Raw genomic sequence first — 16,806 nt, forward strand, 5'->3', positions numbered from 1 at the left:
TTACACTTTACTTTATAGAATATTATGTGAGATAGATGACAAATTTAGGCTTAGAACATTTTCCTTCATTGTAATTCAAATTGCATTCATTCAAACATTCTCCCATTATATTTTGGTGCTATTTGAGGGTTATAAATTTCACTAATTAAATATGTGCATGCAATTTTTAGAGATGACTTTTATAATCTGTAGGTAAATTTGGGCAGATGATACAATGGCAATAATTGTTTTTCAAAAGCTGGCCAAAAGGAGTAGTTAAAGACTTGTATCACCACCTTCAGGTGTGAAAAAATGAATTTTATTCACCATTTTAATTTATGGTAAACATATATTGCAGAGTAGCAAATGGCATGTCTCCTTTTCCTTATAAGGTTTTATAATAATAGTAAGCAGTCATCTCCATAATAGACAACAGTCCCATGTAATTCCTCTCCCTTTGATGAAACTTGTAGACAAATGTAGTATTAGGCTGCAATCCATTAGATGAAAATTTCTAACTTAAATGGAGTTATCATTGCTGTATGCTTCTACATCCTTTCCCTATCATTCATATAACTATTATTAATTATAATGTTATATATATTAGTCAGTACATGTAATCAATTCTTAAAAATGTAAGCAAAAAAATAAGTGTCTGGAATTTGTATTTCACATCCACTCTCATTTAATGTCTCTTGCAAGAGCCAAAATCAATTGAATGCCATCAGACTTTTAGTTGTTACTACTACTGTCATAATTATTCACAACCCTGACAGCGGGCATCTTCACTATACTTACCCACCTATATAATTCCTTGATCAACACAATGTTCTCTAGTTTGTCAAGCTAGCATAACAGTACTTTCTTTTTTATTTCTTTTTTATATTAAAGTTTATTAACTTTTTATCCCAGCTGTAGCCCCCTCCCTCATTCCCTCCCAGTCCCACCCTTCCTCCCTCATCTTCCCCTATGCCCCACCCCTAGTCCACTGCTAGGGGAGGCCCTCCTCCCCTTTCATCTGACCCTGGCTTATCAGGTCTCTTCAGGACTGGCTTCAATTCAGTACTTTTGTGTGGAACAATATCTGCTGTTTGCCAGGCGATACTTGGAAATGGCTAGGAGCAATATTGTAGTTCAAAGTAAGGAGTGGGATATGTGTATTGTTGTTTTGGGCTGAAGAAGTTGCTCTTCTTCCTACTGGAGAAGATGGTATAGATGGTCTTTTACACATGATTGCCCGTAAAAGAAATGAAAGTGTTCTGGTTACCAGAGCCTGGCAATTCCTGAATCTCACCTTATGCCAAGTAAGCCTGGCACTTCTTGGATCCCAATTCATGACAATTTAGGTATAAAACAAACTGATTCACCCTAAGAGCTATAGATGAGGAATGTTTTGAACTATGACACTAATTCACAAGTATGTTTTGCTTATATATAGACTGAGGGAAAGCCTTACAAAGTGTTATATTTTTACATAAATTTTCCAGGAAGTCCAGTAGGCTCCTCTAACTTTGCCTTTGCCTTTTATGTAAAAGCACTTTACTTGATAATTTAAACACCAAGAAGTCCACATTTAGACCTAAAATAACTGAGTATACATAAAATTCTCACTGCAAGCTAATAAGAAAAGAAAAGAAATGGGATCATGGTGGCCATTCATGCAATTACCTATAAAGGTGATCGTACATAGTTTAATGTAACTATGGTAGTAGAAAAACAAAACAGGCTAAACAGAAACTTGGTAAGGGTATGGGATGGCTTAGAGTGCAAAAGGAAAAATGAGAGAAGAGGGATTAATTCCTAAAATGAAACTGTAGTTTAAGATATTTGGTCAACTTTGAATTGATTTCTGCAAATGCTAAAAGACAGGGAATATTTTCAAGATACAGGTAGACAAGAACTTTCTGAAATAAGACTCCAAAAACAAAAGAAGAGCCCCAAGTAATTAGGAAATAAAACTATATGAAATTAAAATGTTTTTGCACAGAAAATAAATTATCAGTGGAGCAAATTGCTTATAGAATGGAAGAAAATCTTTGCCAGCTTTATGTTCAAGAGGAAACTAATATTCAAATTTTACAAAGAACTACAGAATTTAAATTACTAAACTCCCCCATGAATGAACAAATGTGCTAGTAAAATGAAAAATGAAACACAAATAACCAATAAATATTTTGAAAAGTGGTTCATTTCCCTAACCACTAGGGAAATGCAAGTTAAAACAACTTTGAGATTCCTTCTCAGGACAGTCAGAATGGCCACAAACAAAAAAACAAATCAGTAAATTACAGAAATAAGTATTGAGATATCTCTAAAATTTAAAGGACCATGTGAACCAGATGTGTCATTCTTGAGCATACTCCCATATCTTACCAAGAAGATTTATCACACATTCATGTTTTCTGCCTTCTCTATTCACAATAACAAAGAAATGGAACCAGCATACATGTCCACTAAAAGATAAATGTGTGTTAAAAAGTTGGTGCATATATACAGAGAAATTTCATTCATATGTAGGGGAAAATGAAGTTTGCATGGAAATGGATGTAGCTAGACAGTATAAACAGTACAAACTGAAGTGATCCAAATTCTGAAAGACAAAAAAAAGCATGTTATCTTACACAGACTTTAGTTTTTATTCTGTACAGGCATAGGTATAAATGGGTGTAAACAGAGGTGAAGTCAAAACATATAGAAAGACAAACAAGAAAGAAGAAAAATAAATTCTCAGGAAAGTGGAGGAGGAGTAAAGAGAATATATATGACAGAAAAGCTGAAAGGAGGGAAGCAGGGCATGCAAAATAAGTAGGCAGGGAAGAGAGGGAGATGGGTTTGATGGAAAGGAGAACCAACAAACTGTAGCATGCTTTGAAAATGCCATAATGATTCCAATACTTTGTGTGCAGCTATAAAAAAATAAATAGGCCTTTGGTGGTTTCTCATATGGCAATCTATAAAAAGAAATTACAGCTAAATAGTTTACTGCCATCAGGCAAGTACCAAATCCTATCTCATGACAATCTAGTTTGACAAATTCACTGGTTCCCTCTAAAACCTAGAGATTAAAAATGCATTGAAAGGAAACACTGATTCACAAGTTTAGTGTAGACACAGATTCAAGGGAAAATATGGAGTTGACCTCGCAAAGCCCATGTGCTTTGTTTTTTGCCTTGGAAGTATGGTAATACCCTCCATCCCTGTCAGAAATCCTATGTAAAAACACGTAGGACTTTAAACACCAGGACACTCAAGTTCAGAGGAAAAAAAAAAACAATCATGAATATCTACACAGTTCCCAGTGGGATGCTATAGGGTGCAATGGGAAAATCAATAGTAGAGAAGGGGCCGTTCTTTAACAGGAGACATTGATGGTGGGGAATGGGCACTTTTAGCTCTCCTGTCCTCTGTGGTGAGTGAGAAGTTTGCTGGAGAGCTAACCATATCATTGGTGACCTATGTATATCTTCTAACTGACCACAACTCCTGAATAAAGTGATAAGAGCCTGGGAAAAACATGCGGGAGGGACATCAAGTGTCAGGGTTCTGTGGAGAGTGCCAGTGGCTTTTGATTCTCTTCCCTTGGTTCCGTTCCTCTTTCTGTGATCTTATAATCATATGCTCATTCATATATTCAGCTAGTTTAATCTTAAAGCAATCTAATCTTAAGCAGCCTACCAGATGCCGTAACTTTAATGACAGAAATAAGATGAGCACAACACTGCCCACGAGGATGCGCACAGTGTTCATGCTCGCTCTGTGGTTCCTGGTACAGGTACCAGGAAGAGGAAGCAGCAGCAGCTGCTGCTTGATCTAGAAGGAGAGCTGAATTAGAGTGGGATCAAGGAGCTCCTTTTGCTACACCGCCTGCTGATTACTGGTGTGAGCTGCCTGCTGCCCCCCTGCCTTATATACTGCAGGTAAGGTCAGGGATCCTCATTGTCTACACACATGTGACCTCATAATCAGGGCCCTCTACAAGAACCATCTAGCCAACAGGAAACCAGGTGTGCCCTGCTCAGTGACTGATTGTCTGTAGGACCAGGTCATTAGGATATAAAAAGAGAATGATATGCGATTCCATCAGAAAGATGGTGAAAACAGCAAAGACTATAAACAAATCCATCAAAAGTGTGATGTAAAAAGCATTTATCCCTCCTTAATTTCTTAAAGATGTTTGTCTTTGCTACAACCGCCATCACTCACTTGAAGAACACATTAAAAACCAAACACCAACAACAAACAAGAACAGAAACGCACCAGGTTTAATGATTTGTGTGGGTCCCACTGTCAGTTTGCAGAAAACAACTCATTGTCTTAGCAATATTATGGGTTGTTTGGAGAATTTTCATGGGAAAACCCTTGGCCAACAACTGACTACAAAGTAGACCCACTATTGGGAGCCTTGTCTGGTGATGAGATCGCTAGTTGATACTTCATATCCCTCATTAATAGGAGTCCTCATTAAGATCTACCTACAAAATATGCTAAAGCAATGGTGGCACAGAACTTGTGGGAGTAGTCAACCAATGCATGATTCGATTTAAGGTTCTTAACACAAGAAGAAACCTGACACTGCTTGGATAATCAAGAATAAGGGCCTATATATTCCAGAAACATAGAGTAAAATAAAAGATTACCATTTTTAAAAAAAGGAATGAAAAATAAATAGTACTGGTCCAAAATAAAGTATCAATAAAATGCTATATTCAGTCATCATCACGGAGACTTCCTCTGTTAACAGATGGGGACAGATGCAGAGATCCACTGCCAGACATTATACTGAGAGATAGTCTAAGTGGGAGTTCTCCATCAAATTCCTTCCCTCACAGCTCAGGGAATCCCACAGAAGAGGAAGTAGAAACAGCGTAAAAGCCAGAGGACTTGTGGGACATCAAGAAAACAAGGCCCCCTAAATCAACTAAACATGGCACATATGCACTGACTGAAGCAGCAAGCACAGGACCTACATGAGTTTGCCACAGGTCCTCTGTGTATATATTATAATAGCTATTAGCTTAGTAATTTTTTTTTACTTTAAGTTTATTTTTTATAATTTATTCACTTTATATCCTGATTGTAGCCCCCTCACTTGTCTCCTCCTGGTCCCACCTTCCTTCCCTCTTCCCCCCTATTTCCCTCACATATTTCTCAGAAAGGGGAGTCCTCCTCTTCTACCATCTGACCCCAGCCTATAAAGTCTCATCAGGACTGCCTACATCTTTCTCTGTGGCCTGGAAATGGCTCCTGAGTGAGGTAACCCAGAAATAGAAAGAAACACATGGTATATACTCACTTATAAGCAGGTTTTAGCCATATCAGATAGATAGACAAACTAAAATCTATAGTCCTAAATAAGCTAAACAACAAGAAGGACCTAGAGAAGAAGCTTAATCCTAGTTCAGAAGGGCAAACAGGATAAACATTGGAAGTAGAAGTAGACAGAGAACAGGACAGGAGCCTACCACAGAGGACCTCTGAAAGACTCTACCCAGCAGGAGAAGGAGATACTGAGACTTGTAGCCAAACTTTGGGCAGAACGCAGGGAATCTTAGCTTAGTATTTTCATGAGACTCCTGAGAGTGAGAGCAAGTAGGTCTCTGACTCTTGAGTCTGTTCTTGGGAACTCTTCCTCCTGTTTGGTTGCCATGTCTAACTCCAATATGATAGTTTTGCCTGGTCTTATTATATTTTTTTTGTCATGATTAGTTGTTATCTCTTATAAGTCTATTCTTTCCTAATGAGAGACAGAAAGGGAGTAGATCCAGAGGGAAGGAAAGGTGGGGAGGAACTGAGAGGAGTAGAGTAAGGGGAAACTATAATCAGAATGTATTGTGTAAGGAAAGATTCTATTGTCAATAAAAGGAAAAACTGAAAAAGGAAGAACAGAGGGAATGTGAGTTGAAAACAAACAAAAATCAGAAACACTTGTAAAATGCCAAAACCACACACTGAACAATAGGGCAGCATCGATGTTCTTGTCAGAACCTTCTCTACTTCCCATGGCTTCTTTAGAATTTTCTCCAACCCTAGTCCCACCTAGATATGCTAGGAATATTCATATCATTTTTCAGTTGAAAAAGCAATCTCAGGATGCTTCCTCCTACAATCCTCATCACAAATTTGTTCACTAGGAGTGCTGATTTCTGGACATTTTTGTAAGCATAGAAACAGATTTTGATGTTTAGTACTCAGGAGATTGAGATTGTAGCTGAGTTATGCTTTTCCATTTCCTCACCGTCATCCACATCTCTTCATATCCACCTCCACTCTGCTTTATGAGCCCCATGTCTTTTACATTTTCTCACCAGAGAATTGCAGTGCAATGGATTTTTAATATTAGGAGGTAGCAGATAGAGGTATCATTGTACTAGACAAGTTAGAGATGTTGAAGAAACTCAGTTAAATTAAAATGATGCCAACCTCAAGATCCCAAACTAAATACAGTAACTTCAGAAATTGCAAATTAAATATCAAAGTTATTACACAATCTTCTAGAGAAACAACTCAACTCTCATGTACATAAATATAAAAAGAGAAGTTATACCATCAATGTTTTTCATAACATATAGTTTTCTATATGAGTGCAAAGCTTACAATAGTATTAGTTCAATAAATATTTGTTAAACATCTGTGTACTGAAAGCTCTAATACTCAAGAAAAATGATTATCTGCAAGAATTGACTCCACCTGGTGTGGGCTCTCTTGAATGTGGAATAGATATTTATCAAATATTAATAGAAATGAATTTAAGAGCTGAATCAAATAAAAAACAGAGTGCTTTTTGTCTTCTCAGCTGATGGTTATACATGAGATGCATGTTAAGGCATGTTAAGGTATTGGAGTTTGGTCAGGTGTTGTGTATTCAAATGCTGATTTCAGTGCCTTGAGATATCGTTACTGCCCTGCCATGAGGTTGTTATAATAATGTTGAACTAACTCCTATAACCATGTGATGAATAGTAATGTTCCCTAATTATGCCTAATTGACTGATTAAATGGCCTACTTGGGCAAGGCAGAAGGAAGTAGGCACGGCTACAAGGTTCCAGGGCTGAGAAAACAGAAGAATCTTGGGAAGAATGAGGTATTGAAAGAGAGAAAGGAAGGAGGCAGAGAGCTGCCATTGATGATCATGGAAAGAAACACTTGGCAGCCATGAATGGAGGAAGTGCTCCAGATGAAGAATAAGCAAGTATTTATGGAATTGTGGATGGGAGGTAGCCTGGGATGGGGCTGGGAGGTAAAGGTAGCTTAGAAGAAGACTAATACCTGCCCTGTTCCTGGTGAAATAAGGCAGTTCTAAAACTCTATCAGGTGCCTGTGTCTTTCCTTGATTGTGATAGCAGGTTAGATACACTGCTGTAATATTTGTATGTTAATAATAAACATTATTAGACTCTTCCATTAAACTAACAACAACATTAAGGCACAAAATAATTCACTGCAGACAGACAATGAAGACATAAAATTGTTAGGTATCTATCTGATTGTGAACATTAGCTGAAATTTAGAAGTGAAAGAAATGTCCGCGTTAGTGTTTGTGTGTACAAGCAAGAAGGCTTTTACAAATGCTCCATACATATGCTAAGTCTTGGTTTGCTCTCTATTGCTATGATACAATACTATATTCAAAAGCAAGTTGGGGAGGAGTTGGTTTCTTTTGCTTATGTTTCCATGCCTTGATTCATCATTGACAGAAATCAAGGCAAGAATTGAAGGCAAGTCCTGGAGGTAAGAACTGAAGCAAAAGTCATAGAGGAATGCTGCTTACTGGCTTGCTCCCTAGAATCACATTCAACTACCTGTCATATACTTCCCAGGACCACCTGGTCAGTCCTGAACACCACCGACAGTAGGAATATGACATTAATATAGTACAATAATCAAGAAAATCCCCCGTAGAATTGCCTAGAGTCCTATTTAATGAAGACATTTTCTCAGTTGTGGTTTCCTTTTACCCTCTGACTTTAACAAGTCAGGTTGACAAAACAAACAAGCAAAGCAAATCAAAGCCTAAAAGTAATTAACACATGCTCTGATTACAATGCTCTGACAAGAGCCCTGCCATAAATAAGAGGATATCCAGCAACTGGTTCATCATAAACCAGTGGATTGGGGACTAAACCAAAGGGAAAGTTTAGGATGCAGTCAGAACTCATCTTATGAGGAAACAAGATGTGTTGGGCACAAATGGTGCCGATACTCAGCACCTACATTGGTTATTCCTCTAGTGTAAGTGGATTTTCCTTATGGTCCTATTTTGGGATACTAAAACTACACAGAAAACAAAACTTTTACCCCAGAAAGAATAATAGATTATTTATTATCAGACATATATGAATGAACATGGCCTAAAGACAGATTCAGGTTGTCCCAGTGATATTCTGCCTAAATTTTTGGCCCTAAAGCAAAAGTCAAATTGAGCTTATCTATTTTATCTTTATGGGCTCACTTTTGGTCTTAAATCCCAAGAATTGTTGCTAAATCCAAAGTCTCCACATTTCCCCAGAGGTTTTCTAATTTTTATAATTTTACCCTTATTCTAGGTGTTTTGAATATTTTGTGTTAATTTTTATATCTTGTGAAAGGTTATATATTCTTCTGCCTGCTGCATGAGACCACACAGTTTTTTCCTGTGGAGAGCCGAGACTCAGATGCTACTGGGTGGCGCTGACATCTCGCCCTCAAAACTATAAACCTCCAGGGTGCATGCGTAGATGCGTATACACGCTAAAGATTGCGTAAGCACGCTAAGAATTGCGTAGGCACGCCGGTAAGAGTGAGCAGCCAATCAGGGTATTGACACGTCACTCAGGTGCGACCCGGGCTTATATAAACAGCGCTACTCCTGGGCCAGCCCTCTCCTTCGCTCTCTTCCTTCCCCGTTTCCCCACCCGGGGCCGCGGCCCTCGGGAAGCCGCCCGTGCCAACGAGGTGGCCGGGCGGCCTCTCTCCCCTCTTCATCGCGTGACTAATAAAGTTTACTGCGGAAGGATTCCTGTGGTCGCGTGCGTTTCTGCCGGCGAAACATTCACGCGGCGGCTCCCAACATTTTCCCACAGTATTCCTTGAAAAGACAATGAACTTCCTCAGCAATGGCCTTGGCATACATCTTGAAAATCACTTGGCTACATATGAAAAGTTCTGTTCAAAGTTCTTGTTCCCATTCTATTAGCTCATTTATCTTTTTTGTTGTTGTTTGTTTTCTTGTTTTTAATGTTAGTGCCAAGTTGTTTTGAGAGGGTTTTTCTGCAGCATTCACTATCAGATCATGATGGCATTCCAGTGATAACAACTCACCAAAATTCTAAGTTCTCCATAGGACTGTCCCACCACCCCAGAGCCTGGCTATCAGTCATGTTCATACTGAGTCTCCAGCATTCTTCAGTTAGTTCATAGTTTCCTATGCTTATAGTCATTCCTGTGTGGGCTCTTACTTGTAGTGTGCACATTGTTAAGTTGTAATTTTTCTGTATTTGCCCATTGTCTCTGAAATGTAGGAATTGATTATTTGTTCTTTGGCCTTTCTTCTCTTATACGTTTGGGTAAAATTACTGCATTCCAATGCTTTTCTGCCACTTAAATATAGAATGGTAATTTCCCAGCTTCCATATGTGCCAGAGTAAAGGTAAAAAACCTAGAATAGTTTTAATTTCATAACATTTTGTTAATGTTTTTTACAAACATTTTGTAAAAGATACAGCTCTTTTGAAAATATGTGTGTATTATTTTGTAACACTGTTTCTGAATTTGGTGTCAAAGTAATGATGTCCACATATACTACATTGAGTGATTTTCTATCCTCTTAAAAGTTATGGTGTTGTCCTTGGCTGCCCACCAGAGGAGGAATGTAAATTTCTATTGTTGAAGACACTGTATACTTCAGACACAGGACCCAGTGGCCCCATGCTGGAACTGACCCGAAAAGCTTTCCCCTGAAGACTAGCTTTTATTGAGTTAAAAGACATCACCAGGCAAGCTTCCAAAGGAGTGAAACAACAAATAATCCCACCCAGCTATAATGCTTGTGAACTACAACAGCAACCAGCCTGGCAAGAAAACCCTAAGTGAGCAGTAATAAAACTCATACCTTGGTGAGAACCAACAGTTCTCTAATTGGACTACCTTTTCAACAAAAGGGAAATCATTTCAACTACTCAGGACTACTAAAGTCATGGATCTTGGAGAAGAACCTACAACTTACATTTTACTAAACCAGCACAATCCCTAACTATAATCTAAACATACACACAGATAAGTGTAGTCCTCATTACTTATCAAGGAAATGTATTTTTGGATGGATACAATTATAGAAGACCATAATCAAAACATAGAGATCTGAAGCCTAGTCCTATTTTTAACTCATCTGCAATACAACTTCTGCACCAAAGGCTCAAGGATCATACTGGAAGATGGTCCATGAATCCCTCTTATATTCACAGCTATTGTATTTTGCTTCCTGTCACACAAAGATTAACTGGGGTTCTCTGTGTCACTGTGAGTTGGGAGCTAGCAATTGGAGCTTAGTGGAGTCACCAATGCATACACGGCTAAGGAGAGTAGTTTCTCATTTCCAAGACTACCAATAGGCAAAAATTCAGAGGTAAAGGTTAAGGTGCTACAAACATTCCTCCTTCATTATCTTGCTAATTATAAAGTTAGTCTTGTGTTTTCCCACTGCTAGTAACTCTAGTTTTCAATTTATAATTTATAATTGCAGTACATGTATAATTCTAGAGACTATGTTTCACAGCAATATACCTTATGTTCCAACTTTTCCTTTTCTGTATGTTCCCTGAACCTTAGATTATGTGGTATAAGAGATGTATTTAGGGCTAAGCTTATGACTGTTGCTTATTCTTTACATCTTGAGCAGCCATGAATCTGTACACTCATCACTGTTCTTTGTAGGTGGCTTCTCTGATTAAGGCTGAGATCATCTTTTGGAAGATATATTTCTGGTGGGACTGGGACACCAAGCCAGCCAAAAATCCTTTGACCCACAACCTGTCTTGGCTGCAAGATGTCTTGGGGACAATCATGGCTCAGAGCTTGTAGGATTGGCCAACCAATGATTGCTCTAACTGGAAGCACAAGCCATGAGAGGGAGCCCATGTTGGACACCATCTGGATAGCCAGGGACCAGAAACTAAAAGCCCCACCTAGAGTAGACCTAGAGTGAATATAATTGGCCCAAAAAAGAATGAAATGATTCCTAATGGTATTCTGCTATACTCTTTCGCCTAGCCCAATCATCATCAGAAAGGCTTCCTCAAGTAACTGCTAGGAACAGATGCAGAGACCCACAGCCAAACATTAGGCAGAGAGAAGGGAACCCCACAGAAGAGGGGGTGCAAGGTAGAAGCCAGAGGGGTCAAGGACCCTAGGAGAACATGTCCCACAGAATCAACTAAGCAGGGCTCATAGGGGCTCACAAAGACTGAAATGACAATCATGGAACCTGCATGGGTCTGAGCTAGGTCCTCTGCATTCATCCTGTTGTTGCTTAGCTTAGGGTTTTTGTTGAACCCCTAACAGTGGGATTAGGATGTGTCTCTGACTTTTTTGTCTGGCTTTTGGGACATTTTCCCCTATTACTGGGTTGCCTCATCCACCCTTGATATGAGGGTTTGAATCTAGTCTTAATTGGAACTTGTCATGCCAAGTTTAGATGAGATCCTTGAGAACCCTGTTTCTTTCTAAATGGAAATGGAGAAGTGTATCTGGGGACAGAGGAGATAGGAGGACTGGTAAGAATGGACGGGAAGGCTGCAGTAGAGATGTATTTTATGAGAAAAGAATTAGTTAAAAAAAAGAAAGCAATTTTCTGCTTTGTCAGTTTTATCAAACATCTCAGTAATAAGGCTTTTTTCCTGGGCCCAAAACCTGCCCAGGCTACGGTTGTTAACACATTCGCCTTCCTACTCACTCATGGAGCAGGTCTCAAATCTAATCAGAGGGCAATTGACTACACCTACCACAGTCAAGTCTCTCATATGGGTGGGCATATCTTAGCCAGCAGGTTGGAATTCTGGTTCAAATGCTCCACAGCTCAGCAATATCAGTGGTGTCTTTTTCCCCCTCATTTGCCCACTCAGCACCCTCAGATAATTTGAATGATAGCCAGCATGGAGGAAGCTTACAGCTCAGTGACAGCCTGTTTTCTGTGTAGCTTACAACCAAGATATGGTAGAGTCTTCCATATGATCTTATCCTTTAGTTCTGGTGGCCACCAAGAGTATTGACAAGAGTTTGTATTTTTTTGTTTTAGGAACTTCTTTGGCTTCCTTGAACCACTCCTGTGGAGGTATTTGATTTCTGGGAGTGGGAACTATGTTCAGCAATCTGTATTACCTAGGAGCTTTGCCATTTACTCATGTTGGATAACTATCTTCAATCCCGCTTTTGTATTTTTTTTATTTGAGTTACAAGACAGTAAGTTTCCTCTTGACTTCTTTATACACCCTTTATCCTTATTAGTCTTCCCTCCCTTTCCACATACTTTTCTCCTCAATCCTACCTCAATCCTACCTCCCTTTCTATTTAAACCCACTGCCCTCTTTTCTTTCCTTTTACCTATGTTCTACTAATAATCCTTTCCTTAAGGCAATCCCCTCATATCTCTTTCCTAGTTTTCTGGCTTTAACAAGCACTTTTTCTTAAAAACCATAACCAAAGTGTCAAAGATAAGATTGACATGAGAGTAAACATATATCATTTCTTTGACATGGGTCTTCGGGTATGGGACTTTGGGCATGGGTTACATTGTCCAGCATATTGGGGTATTTTTTGTCTTCCAGATTCATCCATTTAATAATGTCATTTCTCATTACAGGTAAACAAAACTTAATTGTATATATTTAATGCATTTTATTATCTATTCACCAATTGATGAAAATCTGACATTCTTACATTATATTTTTAATTATTTAAAAAGTATTTAAATACTGTATTTTATGTGTAAGTCTATTATATACATTGACCTATCCTCAAAATAAAATTAAATAAGCAATAAATTTTGAGGTAAAAAATATTTTATATATTGCATACATATATACATAGTATTTTGTGTTTGTCTGCATGTACGTATGTGTACCATGCGCATGCTTAGTGCTTCAAGAAGCAAGAGAAAGGGCCAGAACCCCTGGAACTCTATTACAGTCTATTGTGAGTTGTCATGTAGGTTCTGAGAACTGATCCAGGGCCCTCTACAAGTGAAGCCAATGTTCCTAACTTCCAAGCCATCTCTCCAACTCCTAGGATTTATTATTATTTTCTTTTTAATATATTTCTCTGTGTGTATGCCAATAGAGGCCAGAAAAGGACCCTGGATCCACTGGAGCTGAAGAAGTTCCATGTGGTAGTGAACTGCCTAATCTGGTTTCTAGGAACCAGACTTTGGTTCCTTGAATGAGCAGCAAGCAACCACTGAGCCATCTCTCTAACTCCATTACTTCTTAGCACATAAATAAATTTACGGTAAATAAATTTATAAATTTAAGGTGCCTTTAGTCTCACTTTATGTTGCTAATGCCATAAATATTTATATATAATATATCTAACATCAACATTTTGCTTGTGATTTTATTTTATTTATATATTTATTTATTACAATTTGTTCATTTTGTATCCCTGCTGCAGCCCCCTCCCTCATCTCCTCCCAAGCCAACCCACCCTCTCCTTTCTCCCCCTATGCCTTCTCCCTAGTTTTTTGATAAGGGAAAACCTCCTCCCCTTCTATCTGACCCTAGCTTATCAGGTCTCATCAAGGCTGGAGAAGCTGCCATTTTTTTAAAACTCTACTCAGGAATTAATCCATTCTTCAGTGTCAGGCCCATAGGATCTATTCACTTCTCCAAATTCCATGATTTACCACCCAGACCATTATTAATACATGAGTTTGTGGGAACCACTCTATAATCAAATAACAATAGGTAATAACTTCACTTATATTAGAATCTCTTTAGTGCCCAGAAGTACCAAAAACCAGTGAACTTTGTTGACAAATATAGCTTGAGCTGATTTCTCTGTCTTAAAAAAAAATCTTACACCATCCTTTGTTCTGTGTATGTATTCTGAATTGAAATTCTGTTTTCATGGGTTTTGTTTTCCAATTAACAGTTTGTTTATTATAGATTAATATTAATACCCCGTGTCTTTTAAACACTATATACTAAGGAAATAGAAGAACAACCTAAATTTGTATGTTTTTACACTTACTCATCTATTTAGTTTTATGGAAGTGCTTTATGTTTTCATGTTGTAAATTACTATCTAGTGTCATTTGCTTTCAGTTTAGAGGATTCTCTCTAATATTTCATGTGAGACAGGTCTGGCGGTCATGAAATATTTTGATTTTTTTTTTATCCAAAAATGTCTTTCTTTTTAATTTATTTTTTTTATTTCATTTTATTTTTTTACATTAGGTCTGACTATAGAGTTCTGGTTAGCTTGTAACTCATTATGTAGACCAACTTGGCCTTGACCTCACAGAAAATTGGCCTGCCTCTACCTCTCAAGTGCTAGGATTAAAGGTATGTCCCACCATGCTTGGCACTCATCAATTTAAATAATATTTTTCTGAATAGATAGTTTTCAGGGGACTGTGTCTTTTGCTACTTTAAATATATTATCCCACTACCCTCTAGTCTTTGAGGTACCACCTGAGAAATCCATTGATAAAGTTACTGAGGTATTCACATGTAATGTTTGCTACTCTTAGAATTTTCTGTATTATGTTTTTAAAACTTTTTTATAATGTGCTTTGGTGTGGATATCTCTTGCTTTGTTCTATTTGACATTCATTGAAGTTTGGGGGTTTTAAATTCTTACAGTTTCTTAAATCTTGGAGGTCTCCTGTCATCATTTCTTCAAATTGTCTTCATTTGTGTTTCTGTATTAGTTTGGATCCTTGATGGTGTATCAGAAATCTCTTATGTTCTTTGTGTGGCTTTAATTTTTTCCTACTTCTCAGTCTTGATAATTTTAAGAGTTGTCAACTTTGCTGAAACAGTTGCCTTTGCCTGATAGCAACCTTTTCCACTTCTATGCACAAGTTATTATCTTACATGCTCAAAAAGCAATAATGGTCCGTTTAAGTGTTCTATTTTGGTGACCCTGCTCTGGGTTTCTAAAAATATGAGTTCAACTTGATAACTCCATGGAATGTATGTTTTCCCAAGTATCTGTTCCTTTAGAAAACATTTAGTCAAGATCTCATCCTTTGTCTCATGTTAAAATGGTATGCAATGCCAGAAAGCTTGACAAATGTGAGATAATTTTCATAGGCCGAATCACACAAAACAAAAATGAACACAAAGAATTTTACTAATTTAAAACATACTTCAGAGAGCTGTCAAGATGGCTCAGTGATTAAGACCATGTGAACCTCTACAAAAACACATGTTCAAATCCCAGCATTAGCATTGTTGTTCACAACCATATGTAACTTCCAGTTCCTCTTCTGGCCTTGGTGAGCATGCAAATGGTACACAGACACAGGAACTGGCAAAACATAAATACACATAAATAATATTTAAAAAATAGCTCAAAAAGAATTTGTTTGACTTCCTCCCTGCTGCCTTGTTTTCATAGTACCAGAAGGAGTTATATAGGCTTCTGGAAGATAAAAGACATCAATGGTCTTACTCAGTGCTGTACCCTGCATGCTGTAACATAGCATATTATGGGGTAACTAAATTCTGATAAGATCTGAGACCTGCACTACAGGAGCTGGGTTTTTGTTTTTATTTATTTATTTTTGCTTAGTACTGTAATCCTGGTCAAAAGCCCTTGATTGGAAAATACGTAGATCCTAGCACAGAAACTGCTATTACTATTTTGCAAAATTGCCATAAAGTTTTCTAAATATTCCTGTTTATATCCATACACCTGCTCTCAGTATTGGGTAGAGAAGCTTCTCTTTTCAGTTAGCAGCAGTCAGTGCTGAAATGCATTACTATTCAAAATGTGGAGAAAAAGAAATTAAATGCTTAGCTCTAAATGTGACATCCTCTTCAATCTCCCCATCCCTAACTAAGGCTCAGGGGGCACAATAGAAGAGAAGATAGAGAGAATGTATGTGCTGGAAGCCTGAAACAAGTACTACCAAATGAAAATTTTTGCACATGACAAGGGTGTTGTACTCATGAACTCATAAGAGCTGTGCACTAGATTAATCTACCAAAATTCCAACAAAGATGGTAGAGGAGCTGTCTGGAACCTATTCTTTACAAAGATGCTATTGAAAGTTGAAACTGTCATGGGAGAGTTCTCTGGTCCCTATTTCTTACTGAAGAGCTGTTGGCATTCAAAATACTATGAGGGAGGAGCTATTAGCAGTTGAAGCTGCTATGGGGGAGGTGCTTGCCAGTCACTGTCCTTAACTGAGTTGCTGTTGGCAGTTGAAACTGGTAGGGGTAGGTAAATAATTCTTTACAAAACAAAAACAAAAAAACAAAACAAACAAAAAACATGGCCACTGATAGTTTTCTCATGCTCTAGTGAGTGGCCACACACCCACACATAGGAGAAGCACTAATTGTACTTAATAGAGTATAACTAGAGGACATGATATTGGTAGGGGACGGTGTTGGAGAAACCTGGGGAGTTGAAGGGAGAATTGGGGTTAGATCAGCTATTATTGTTTGCATTCATGAACTTCCAAGAATTGGAAAGATAATGTGCTGTGGTAAAGAGCATTGGCTACTCTTTGCATAGGATTAAGGTTCATTTCTCAACACCCACATGGTGGCTCACAACTATGTTTAATTCTAATTCCAGAGGATCTCACACTTTCTGGTAGCCTCCATGGAAACGAGGTACCCAAT

The sequence above is a fragment of the Meriones unguiculatus genome, chromosome X (assembly GCF_030254825.1).
Source record: "Meriones unguiculatus strain TT.TT164.6M chromosome X, Bangor_MerUng_6.1, whole genome shotgun sequence".
NCBI classification, from domain to species: domain Eukaryota; kingdom Metazoa; phylum Chordata; class Mammalia; order Rodentia; family Muridae; genus Meriones; species Meriones unguiculatus.